Here is a 12,903-nt window from a genome sequence, read left to right as displayed (position 1 = left end):
AGATAGGGACAATATCATATGCGTCTTGGCAACTTTACTTGATTTCTTTAGTTCTTTATTTCTATAATTAGATAGGGACAATATCATATGCGTCTTGGCAACTTTACTTGAGTTCTTTAAGTTCTTTATTTCTATAATTAGATAGGGACAATATCATATGCGTCACTAATTTGATTTTTTTTTTTTTTTTTTTTTTTTTAATATTACAGTATCTTTATTTACATCTGCCAGGAGGGCAATCAATTAAATTATGTGGTACATTGGCGGTTATGTAGATTTTCTAGGCAATCTTATATTTAATAGCTAGGGTCATCAGGGGATTCCTTTAGGGAACCCGGAAAGGAGTAGGTCAAGTGGATGGTTTCTTCGGAGTCTTCTGCGCTGTAGGCTGTTGTCCAGGAGGTTGACAGCAAGTTGGTTTTGGTGGTTCCTCCAGCTTCTCCAGGTGCCTCCTGCTGGCTTTCCTGGACTCCTCGGCGACACTTTGCATTTTGAGGTCCCTTTTGATTGTCGTGTTCCTCACGTAGTAAGGACAGTTGAGGATAAATCTTAGGATGCGGCATTCTGCTCTCTGTAGTCTTTTGATATTTGTATGGGAGGCAGTGCCCCACAGCTCGATGCCGTATGTCCAAGCCGGCTTTATGATGGCTTTGTAGAGGAGTAGTTTGTATCTAGTCGGTAGCGTGCTTCGTCTGCCCAGGAGCCATGTCATGGAGCGGCATTTGTGCCTCATGAGTTTTACTTTATCCCCTATGTGGTCCTTCCATGTGAGACGCTTGTCCAGGGTTAGTCCCAGGTACTTGGCCCTCGAATTGGACGGTATGTTGGTGCCGTTGATGTGGACGGGTGGACAGTTGTCTGGTCTGAGTGTAAACGTGACGTAGGTGGATTTGTCAGCGTTTATGGTGATGTTCCACCTTTTCAGCCATGACTGTATCGTGTCCAGCTCGTGTTGCAGCCCTTGCGCTGCCAGGGTAGGGGTTGTGTCAGAGCACAGGAGCGCTGTGTCGTCGGCGTAGGTGCATGTCAATATTCTATTGTCTTCAGATACTGGCATATCTGAGGTGAATATGTTGTACAGCACAGGACCGAGTACGCTGCCCTGAGGTACTCCGGCTCTCACCACGTGTTGGGGTGATTTGGAGTTACTGCTCCTCACGTAAAACCTCCTCTCTTCCACGTATGCCTTGAGGAACATGTAGTATGGGGTAGGTAACTGTTGCTTCAGCTTAAAAAGCAGGCCGAGGTGCCACACCCTGTCGAAAGCCTGCCTCACATCGAGGAAGACTGCCGCGCAATACTTCTTGTTTTCGAAGGCATCGAAGACCCTGGAGACGACCCGGTGGCACTGCTGGATGGCGCCATGTCCTTGCCTGAAACCGAACTGGTGGTCAGGGATGGTCCTCTTTTCCTCCAGGATGGTCAGCAACCTCTTGAGGAACAGCTTCTCAAGGATTTTTGACAGGATGGCGAGTAGACTGATCGGCCTGTATGAGCCTAGCTCGGCTTCTGGCTTGCCCGGCTTGTGTATGAGGATAACCTCAGCGCACTTCCACTGAGAAGGAAAGTGTCCCAGTCTTAAGCATTGGTTCATCAGAGCCTTCAGGTACTCTATGCAGTTCGCTGGGAGCAGCTTGAGGGCAGCTGCGTCGATTTGGTCGTGGCCAGGAGATTTGGTGAGCTTCAAGCACGAGATCTCATCCAGAATCTCCTGACTACCTATCTCTGCGATAGGCAGGTCCATAGGGCAGGCTGCGTCAACGAACTGCTTCGTCTCTTCAACGTCTTCGTCTTCACATAGGGCGAATGGCTGAAAGCTGGTTTCCAGGTGGTCAGCAAACGCAGTCCGCTTTCTCTTGGCTTGACCGGCACCATACACCTGCAGCTGTTTTGACAGGTGGCACCCTCCGCGCAGGCCTCTTCAGATATTTGGTGGCGTTCCAGATGTTGTGCTCAGCATTGCCAGGCTCCAGTTCTATTAGGTACTCCTCGAGCGCCTTGTTTCTCGAGTCATGAAGCATCTGTTTGAGCTGCTTGCAGGCTCTGTTGTAGGCCCTCTTGTCGGACGGTGTTCTGCTAGTCTGCCAGACTCTCCTCAGCCTCCTTTTCTCCGATACCATCGACGCCAGTTCAGTCGACCATAGATGGTTGTCCCTGCGGGCCACTTGGGGTCTCTCACTGTTGGTAGGAGGTGTGGGTGTGGCCATCCTTGCCGCCTGCTGGATTTTGCCAGTAAGGCTAGCAACGGCTTCGTCTATGTCTCCTCCAGTGCTGATAGCCGGGTGTGGGTCAACGTTTTCTTCAAGCCAGCTTTTGAACACAGTTATGTCGGTATTTCTCCTGATCAGTTTGGTGCCTCTGGGGGTGCTTAGGAAGGAGGTCCTAAGTACTATCCTGACCATGCTGTGGTCAGAGCACAGCTCGTAGCACCCAACTGTAGATACTTTCGCCGGGTCGATTCCTCTACTGATGCCTAGATCAAGGAGGTCCGGTATTTTGTTAGGGTCACTGGGCCAGTATGTTGGCTCACCCGTTGTGTGCAGATTGCAGCCCAACTCTCTGACGCACCTAAGCAGAGTGCTGCCCTTGGGGTTGACGATCCTGGAGCCCCACCATGTGTGCTTGGCATTAAAGTCTCCGCCAATAAGAAATTTGGGACCCAAGTTTTTCAGCTGCAGTGACAACTCGGGATGGCTGATTGTATAACGCGGGGGCAAGTATGCTGCCGCGATACAGATTTTGCCCGAATGTGTCAGCAGCTGGATCCTGGCGCATTGCATCCATTCCAGCTGCACCGGCTCCATCTCCTCGTACAGTAATCCTCTTCGTACGATTACTGTGGCTCCACCTCTGATCCTGTCCGCTGGGTGCAAGGCGTTGACCACCTCGTAGCCAGGGATTTTGAAGTGAGACCTCGTTGTAAAGTGGGTCTCGCTGACCAGCATCACGTCTACCTGGTTGGTTTTCAGGTAGAGCTCCACTTCTGGCTTGTTCCGCGCCAAGCCGTTAGCATTCCAGATTACTATTTGTGTATTCATGGCATGGTTCTCTGGCAGGAGAACATGGCCATCACCATGTCTTTAAACTGGGAGAACATTGAAGCCATCATGTTCTCCATGCGCTTCATTATTCTCTCCTCCAACGCTGCCTCCCGGTCAATGAGACCTTGTTGGTTGAAGGTGTGTTTGGGTTGCTGTTGCTGGGGGTATCCTCCCCTGATGACGTCAGCGTAGCTAAAGCCAGTGAATGTGGCGTTGTTGGTTGTCGCTGGTGGTGTATGGGCCTCTTTCGGCGGTGGTGTCATCGTCTTCGTTTTTGGCTTAGGGGAAGCCCTCTTCTTGGCCTCGATGTATACTCGACAGCCTTGGTATGACGCAGTGTGCGCCTCTCCGCAGTTACCGCATGTAGCAGGAGCGTCTTTGGCCTTAGTGCACTCGGTAGATGCATGCCCCTGACCGCATTTTACGCAAGTGTACTGCAATCTGCAGTACCTCTTGGTATGCCCGAAAGCCTGGCAGCGGTAGCACTGCACCAGGTCATTGAATTTTCTGGGCTCCTCGGTGGAGACCACAGCGTGGCAGAGCCTGTTGATCTCGAACACCTTTTTATTGTTACTTGAAGGCTCCAAGTTTACGAAGAACATAGCCATAGGTTTCTTTGTGGTTCTCGAGATGGCGTTCTTGATATCTCGAACAGTGTGTCCGAGCCCCTTCAGTTCTTCAGTGATGAGGTCAACTGGCGTTGTTGAATGTAGCCCTTTAATTACCACGCGAAAAGCTCGGTTTTCCTTGAGTTGGAAAGTCCTGAAGGCCATGTTGTGGTTGTCCATGTGGTTGACAATTTTCCGGTATGTCGAGCTGTCTTTCGGCATGATTCTGACGCTACCGCCTCCGGTAGCCTTGTAGGCGAAGCTACCTGGCTCGGTTACTTCTCCAAGGTCAGCTAGCATATCTGCGATGCTGTGCACCCCAGGTATTATGATTGGAGGGGGCTTGGGTACAGTGGCCTCCACTGGTATAGCTGGTTCCTTGGTGACAACGTCCTCTTCGATAGGCAGTGCAGCGAATCGGTTGGTATTTGACAGCAGCTCCTCAGCATCGCTGACCTTGTTGACTTTGGCCAGCTTAGCTGTCTTTTTCTTTAGGGGCAAGGTGAACTGTCGTACCTCACCTGGTTCCTCGTATTCATCGTCAGATTCGCTGGAGCTGGAGCTGGAGCTGGAGCTGCCAGTGGCCGACGTCTTCTTCTTTATGGGTTTTAGTACCTTGGGTACTTTGGGGTTTACGGTCGTAGCTAGATTAGGTGGCTCCTTGCGCTTGCCTGCATTCTTCTTAGGCACCAGCGTTTGCCAACCGTTTTTCTTAGAAGTGGGCAGAGCCACATTATCCACTTCCATATCGTTTTTGCCCATGGTAACTGCGTGCAGTAGCACGTGTCTTTCAGGTTTTGCCTTTCTGTACGAGTGAGTGTTAATTGTCAGGCACAGAAGGGGGGAGCAAAGAGCGCCACCTGCTGGCGCTTTATGGAACTGATTAACGCCCTCTGGCGGAGAAATTTTTTACTATAGGGGTAGAGGCGCCACCTATTTCGAAACTGGTTGTGGTTATCGGGTTCAATTTAGCCAGTACACACACCACTGGAACAGCTGTTCCACCAGCTGAGTAGGCGACGACTGGTGACACCAGACAGCTGATTTGCTAAACACGTGCACTTTTGCAAATAAGTTAAATACCATCTGCAGCCAAAGGACACGTTGCATGAACTTGCGTTCGCGTATCACACGCACTACAGGTCTTGGGCCAACTTTCTGTACGTTTTTGAAGATTCCAGGTTTACTTTTTCACAGCGAAAATCACTCAGAGAATAAACACTTTATCCGTAGGCACGACTGCACTCGACGAGAGTTAGGAAGTGACTGACTAATTTGATGACAAAGCATTTGGCAACTTGACTTGATTTCTTTAAGTTCTTTAGTTCTTTAATATGATAGGGACATTATCATATGCGTCTTGGCAACTTTACTTGAGTTCTTTAAGTTCTTTATTTCTATAATTAGATAGGGACAATATCATATGCGTCACTAATTTGATGACAAAGCATTTGGCAACTTTACTTGATTTCTTTAAGTTCTTTAGTTCTTTAATATGATAGGGACATTATCATATGAGTCTTGGCAACTTTACTTGATTTCTTTAAGTTCTTTAGTTCTTTAATATGATAGGGACATTATCATATGCGTCTTGGCAACTTTACTTGAGTTCTTTAAGTTCTTTATTTCTATAATTAGATAGGGACAATATCATATGCGTCACTAATTTGATGACAAAGCATTTGGCAACTTTACTTGATTTCTTTAAGTTCTTTAGTTCTTTAATATGATAGGGACATTATCATATGCGTCTTGGCAACTTTACTTGATTTCATATGCGTGTCACTAAATTGATGACAAAGCATTTGGCTACTGGCTACTATTCTGGGCACTCTGGGCACCCATTATAAGTACATGATAAAAGTACTTATATATTTTATATCGAATCATCAAGCAAAGGATAAGCTTCAGTGGATCGCAGTATGGCAGCTGCTCAACCACTTACAACACCTTGCCTGTTACAAAAGTCGTTTACAATTGATTCTAGGCTTTGTCATTGTATTAAATAATGCTTTTATATGTAACTAGCGCGGCATCAGGTGATCGAAGATCCTCCCAATTTACTATGTTACAAATTACATTGGCATCACATCCATTGTCGTTTATAAAGTAAATTATAAACTTTAAATGGTTTAGAAGCCATACAATGCAAATTGCCCCTTATTTATCATTGCAGTCCAGCACGGATACGACCTTAGAGGCGTTCAGGCATAATCCAACGGACGTAGCGTCATACCACTGTTCGCTCGAACAAGTATTGTGCCATTGGTCCGTACCTGCGGTTCCTCTCGTACTACGCAGGAATGCTGTCGCAACAACGTTTTGTCATTAGTAGGGTAAAACTAACCTGTCTCACGACGGTCTAAACCCAGCTCACGTTCCCTTGCATGGGTGAACAATCCAACGCTTGGTGAATTTTGCTTCACAATGATAGGAAGAGCCGACATCGAAGGATCAAAAAGCGACGTCGCTATGAACGCTTGGCCGCCACAAGCCAGTTATCCCTATGGTAACTTTTCTGACACCTCTTGTTAAAAACTCTTTAAACCAAAAGGATCGATAGGCCGAGCTTTTGCTGTCCCTGTGTGTACTGAACACCGAGATCAAGTCAGCATTTGCCCTTTTGCTCTATGTGTGGTTTCTGTCCGCACTGAGCTGGCCTTGGGACACCTCCGTTATTATTTGAGAGATGTACCGCCCCAGTCAAACTCCCTACCTGGCAATGTCCTTGAATTGGATCATACCTGAGTAATTGGAGTTATACCAAATTTTCAAATCAAAAATACATAAATGCATCGTTTTATTAAAGAATTTGTTTGCGATTATATAACAAACTCGTGATACTTTGATCAAGAAGCTTGCATCAAAACCCAATACCATAAGATATAATAAATATATCCGTATAATGGCTAGGAAATGATACACGTTCCATTTAATCAAGTAAGTAAGGAAACAATAAGAGTAGTGGTATTTCATTGACGATACCAAACCGAGGTCTAATATCTCCCACTTATTCTACACCTCTTATGTCTCCTTACACTGCCAGATTAGAGTCAAGCTCAAAAGGGTCTTCTTTCCCCGCTAATTATTCCAAGCCCGTTCCCTTGGCTGTGGTTTCGCTAGATAGTAGATAGGGACAGTAGGAATCTCGTTAATCCATTCATGCGCGTCACTAATTAGATGACGAGGCATTTGGCTACCTTAAGAGAGTCATAGTTACTCCCGCCGTTGACCCGCGCTTACTTGAATTTCTTCACTTTGACATTCAGAGCACTGGGCAGAAATCACATTGTGTCAACACCCGCTAGGGCCATCACAATGCTTTGTTTTAATTAGACAGTCGGATTCCCCAAGTCCGTGCCAGTTCTGAATTGATTGTTAATTGATAATCGTTATAATTAATAAGAACTAATTGGTTTAACCCAAATAGTATTCTTAAAAATTTTAGCAAGAAAGTTCCACAATTGGCTACGTAACTAAACTATCCGGGGAACAAGTAACTAACATAAATGCTAGAAACTCTATTTACCCAGAACGAGCACATAAACCATGTTATTGTTTCCCAATCAAGCCCGACTATCTCAATCTTCAGAGCCAATCCTTATCCCGAAGTTACGGATCTAATTTGCCGACTTCCCTTACCTACATTATTCTATCGACTAGAGACTCTTCACCTTGGAGACCAGCTGCGGATATTGGTACGGCCTGTTGAGAAGTTTGCGTGTCCCCACCATAAATTTTCAAGGTCCGAGGAGAAAATATCGACACAACAGTATATGTCATGCTCTTCTAGCCCATCTACCATATCTCTCTGCGAAAGACTTCCATGGTAGTACGGCTATAAAACAGAAAAGAAAACTCTTCCGATATCTCTCGACGGCTTCTTTATGGTCGTTCCTGTTGCCAGGATGAGCACGAGGCCCATATTTAATAACAAACGGATACTCAACAGGTTACGGAATTGGAACCGTATTCCCTTTCGTTCAAAATTATTCAAGTGTATTATTTTCGCTTTGTTTATATAATTTGGCATTTTTGTTTTACTTGAAAATTTTCGGCTTTCGCCTTGAACTTAGGACCGACTAACTCGTGATCAACCACTGTTCACACGAAACCCTTCTCCACTTCAGTCCTCCAAGGTCTCATTCGATTATTTGCTACTACCACCAAGATCTGTACCAATGGCAGCTCCATGCAGGCTTACGCCAAACACTTCTACGCATACCATTGTACCTTCCTACTCACTAAAGTTTCAAAATTTATATCACAAGTAATATAAATCATCTACTTTAGCGGTAATGTATAGGTATACAACTTAAGCGCCATCCATTTTAAGGGCTAGTTGCTTCGGCAGGTGAGTTGTTACACACTCCTTAGCGGATTTCGACTTCCATGATCACCGTCCTGCTGTTTTAAGCAACCAACGCCTTTCATGGTATCTGCATGAGTTGTTAATTTGGGCACCGTAACATTACGTTTGGTTCATCCCACAGCGCCAGTTCTGCTTACCAAAAGTGGCCCACTGGGCACATTATATCATAACCTTGAACTTCATATCAAGAAAGTTAAGGTTCTTACCCATTTAAAGTTTGAGAATAGGTTAAGATCGTTTCGACCCTAAGGCCTCTAATCATTCGCTTTACCAGATAAGATTATTTTATATAATATTAAAATGCACCAGCTATCCTGAGGGAAACTTCGGAAGGAACCAGCTACTAGATGGTTCGATTGGTCTTTCGCCCCTATACTCAATTCTGACAATCGATTTGCACGTCAGAACTGTTTCGGTCTTCCATCAGGGTTTCCCCTGACTTCAACCTGATCAAGTATAGTTCACCATCTTTCGGGTCACAGCATATATGCTCAAGGTACGTTCCAGTTAGAGGCATAAATAATATAAATATACATTATACATAACTATATAGAACGCCCCGGGATTGTGTTAATTAGCTATAAATAGTTAAAAAACTAATCCCATTATTAGTCAAGTTAATTACGCTATTAGGTTTATATCCCAATAACTTGCACATATGTTAGACTCCTTGGTCCGTGTTTCAAGACGGGTCCCGAAGGTATCCTGAATCTTTCGCATTGTTAATCATACAAGTGCATATAATAAACACAAAAATCAATGATAATTATGCCATTATATAATTCCGAAAAATTAACGCACTGTAATCATATTAATCTATCAGCACTTTATCAAATTAATAACATTTATTCTGTGTTAAAATGCAAGCAATTTAATTGGAATAAACTATAAGTTATATTTTATGATAAATTTGGTATATGCTAATAGATTACAATGTCCTTATATGGAAAAAATGCACACTATCCTCATAATATTATTTAAATATTACAATTTTAATGATGAATTTTCCATAACGGATATTCAGGTTCATCGGGCTTAACCTCTAAGCAGTTTCACGTACTGTTTAACTCTCTATTCAGAGTTCTTTTCAACTTTCCCTCACGGTACTTGTTTACTATCGGTCTCATGGTTATATTTAGTTTTAGATGGAGTTTACCACCCACTTAGTGCTGCACTATCAAGCAACACGACTCTTTGGAAACATCATCTAGTAATCATTAACGTTATACGGGCCTGGCACCCTCTATGGGTAAATGGCCTCATTTAAGAAGGACTTAAATCGTTAATTTCTCATACTAGAATATTGACGCTCCATACACTGCATCTCACATTTGCCATATAGACAAAGTGACTTAGTGCTGAACTGTTTTCTTTTCGCTCGCCGCTACTAAGAAAATCCTTGTTAGTTTCTTTTCCTCCCCTAATTAATATGCTTAAATTCAGGGGGTAGTCCCATATGAGTTGAGGTTGTATATAACTTTTTCTTGCCATTAATTCTTTATATATAATGATAAAAACATTTTATTAAATTCGTTATAAAATTTCCATTATTTCTTGTAGCAAAGTGTTTTCCATTAAACGAACCAACGAAGAATAATAACATAACCAAGTTTTTTCTATTTCCGAATCATTAATAAGAGACAATTCTAGATGAAAAATAATTCAATTTTTTATGCTAGACATTTCTCAGTATTACTTGATTGAAAAAGAAAATATTTCTCTTCGTTTTTCACATCCAAATGTGAGATAATGTTTTTCATATATATTTTTTAATATTATGAATAAAAATATTATTATTTTATCCAATAATATACCATATGCTTATAAAATTTATAAACAACTTAATTAGCATAGTCTTACAACCCTCAACCATATGTAGTCCAAGCAGCACTATAAAATTAATTAAAGTACATAACAGCATGGACTGCGATATGCGTTCAAAATGTCGATGTTCATGTGTCCTGCAGTTCACACGATGACGCACAGTTTGCTGCGTTCTTCATCGACCCATGAGCCGAGTGATCCACCGCTTAGAGTTTTATAATTCATTTTTATATAATGTCAATTTTGTTTTTATTGAAAGAAATTAAAAATACACCATTTTACTGGCATATATCAATTCCTTCAATAAATGTATTTTTATACCTAAAATAAATGCTGCGAAATGTCTTAGTTTCATATAAGCATTATGTATCATATAATCTGGTTATTTACGGTTTATATTTAACTATGTTTGGGCGATACATACTGCAATTTATATAAAACATTAACCTGATGGGTACCAGGTACAACATTGTATATTTTAGGTTGTTGCATTAGCCAACGTATGCTCATAACTAAGATGAACAATACATATTCGCAACGCGTGTATATTATGGTCCATATACACACAAAGTTCACCATTTTATATTAACAAATTATTTTGATAACCATTATTTTTAATGTTTTAATTCGATTTCCATTTTCGAATTTGATATCTTCGATCTCTCCAATATTCGAAGTTTTATTTTTACATTTCAAAGCCACATATATATAATATTTTTTTTTGTTGTGCCCGCCATTACACAACATGTTAAAATCTTATGAGGTTGCCAAAGCCTCATATAAATAAAAACCCATCAGATTCATTTTATTTTGATTTTAACTTTTATTTTAATATATATTTATATATATATTTTTAATTTGATTCAATTGAATCGTTTCGTTCTATAATCATATCATATTATGCGCTTTGCTTTTGTAAAAATTCGTAATCTGGTAAATTTGATAATATGGTAATATAAATTTGGTAAATTTTTTAATTTGGTAATTTGGTAAGTAATTTTGGTAAATTCAAAATGTATTTGTATTATAACAAATTTTTATTAACGGTAAGGATTTTATACAATAATGATCCTTCCGCAGGTTCACCTACGGAAACCTTGTTACGACTTTTACTTCCTCTAAATAATCAAGTTCGGTCAACTTTTGCGAAACAACCGTAACACGCAAGGCGTCACAGTGATCACGTCCGGAGACCTCACTAAATAATTCAATCGGTAGTAGCGACGGGCGGTGTGTACAAAGGGCAGGGACGTAATCAATGCGAGTTAATGACTCACACTTACTGGGAATTCCAAGTTCATGTGAACAGTTTCAGTTCACAATCCCAAGCATGAAAGTGGTTCAGCGGTTTACCCGGACCTCTCGGTCTAGGAAATACACGTTGATACTTTCATTGTAGCGCGCGTGCAGCCCAGGACATCTAAGGGCATCACAGACCTGTTATTGCTCAATCTCATTATTGCTAGACGCAATTTGTCCATTTAAGAAGCTAGTGTCCTTATAATGGGACAAACCAACAGGTACGGCTCCACTTACATAAACACATTCAAACACAATAAACATTTTACTGCCACCATGAATGAAGGCTATATAAGCTTCAGCACCATAATCCTGAAGATATCTATTTAATATATTTGAGTCTCGTTCGTTATCGGAATTAACCAGACAAATCACTCCACGAACTAAGAACGGCCATGCACCACCACCCATAGATTCGAGAAAGAGCTATCAATCTGTCTTACACACTTATGTTCGGACCTGGTAAGTTTTCCCGTGTTGAGTCAAATTAAGCCGCAGGCTCCACTCCTGGTGGTGCCCTTCCGTCAATTCCTTTAAGTTTCAGCTTTGCAACCATACTTCCCCCGGAGCCCAAAAGCTTTGGTTTCCCGGGAAGCGACTGAGAGAGCCATAAAAGTAGCTACACCCAATTGCTAGCTGGCATCGTTTATGGTTAGAACTAGGGCGGTATCTGATCGCCTTCGAACCTCTAACTTTCGTTCTTGATTAATGAAAACATCTTTGGCAAATGCTTTCGCTTAAGTTAGTCTTACGACGGTCCAAGAATTTCACCTCTCGCGTCGTAATACTAATGCCCCCAAACTGCTTCTATTAATCATTACCTCTTGATCTGAAAACCAATGAAAGCAGAACAGAGGTCTTATTTCATTATCCCATGCACAGAATATTCAGGCATTTGAAGCCTGCTTTAAGCACTCTAATTTGTTCAAAGTAATAGTACCGGCCCACAATAACACTCGTTTAAGAGCACTAATGCAGGTTTTTAAATAGGAGGAACATATGAAAAAATACAAGTATTTAATCACATATAAGAACTCCACCGGTAATACGCTTACATACATAAAGGTATAGTACTAACCACAATTGTAAGTTGTACTACCCGTATGAAGCACAAGTTCAACTACGAACGTTTTAACCGCAACAACTTTAATATACGCTATTGGAGCTGGAATTACCGCGGCTGCTGGCACCAGACTTGCCCTCCAATTGGTCCTTGTTAAAGGATTTAAAGTGTACTCATTCCAATTACAGGGCCTCGGATATGAGTCCTGTATTGTTATTTTTCGTCACTACCTCCCCGAGCTGGGAGTGGGTAATTTACGCGCCTGCTGCCTTCCTTAGATGTGGTAGCCGTTTCTCAGGCTCCCTCTCCGGAATCGAACCCTGATTCCCCGTTACCCGTTGCAACCATGGTAGTCCTAGATACTACCATCAAAAGTTGATAGGGCAGACATTTGAAAGATCTGTCGTCGGTACAAGACCATACGATCTGCATGTTATCTAGAGTTCAACCAATATAACGATCTTGCGATCGCTTGGTTTTAGCCTAATAAAAGCACATGTCCCATAAGGTTCATGTTTTAATTGCATGTATTAGCTCTAGAATTACCACAGTTATCCAAGTAACTGTTAACGATCTAAGGAACCATAACTGATATAATGAGCCTTTTGCGGTTTCACTTTTAATTCGTGTGTACTTAGACATGCATGGCTTAATCTTTGAGACAAGCATATAACTACTGGCAGGATCAACCAGAAT

General features: G+C 42.2%; 3 non-coding genes across 3 annotated transcripts; all 3 read right to left on the bottom strand.

The window, feature by feature from the left end:
* Positions 1 to 5,530: 5,530 nt before the first annotated feature.
* LOC113564826 lies at positions 5,531 to 9,491 on the bottom strand. The gene has a single exon (XR_003408331.1). It is a non-coding gene; the product is annotated as a large subunit ribosomal RNA (ribosomal RNA).
* A 389-nt stretch (positions 9,492 to 9,880) lies between these two features.
* Positions 9,881 to 10,059, bottom strand: LOC113564832. Its single transcript, XR_003408333.1, has one exon. It is a non-coding gene; the product is annotated as a 5.8S ribosomal RNA (ribosomal RNA).
* Positions 10,060 to 10,908: 849 nt separating this feature from the next.
* On the bottom strand, positions 10,909 to 12,903 carry LOC113564823. Its single transcript, XR_003408328.1, has one exon. It is a non-coding gene; the product is annotated as a small subunit ribosomal RNA (ribosomal RNA).

Source organism: Drosophila erecta, unplaced genomic scaffold, assembly GCF_003286155.1.
Source record: "Drosophila erecta strain 14021-0224.00,06,07 unplaced genomic scaffold, DereRS2 tig00000978-arrow-arrow-pilon, whole genome shotgun sequence".
NCBI lineage: Eukaryota > Metazoa > Arthropoda > Insecta > Diptera > Drosophilidae > Drosophila > Drosophila erecta.
Note: the sequence above shows the minus strand (reverse complement) of the source record. Positions and strands in the feature narration are given on the sequence as shown.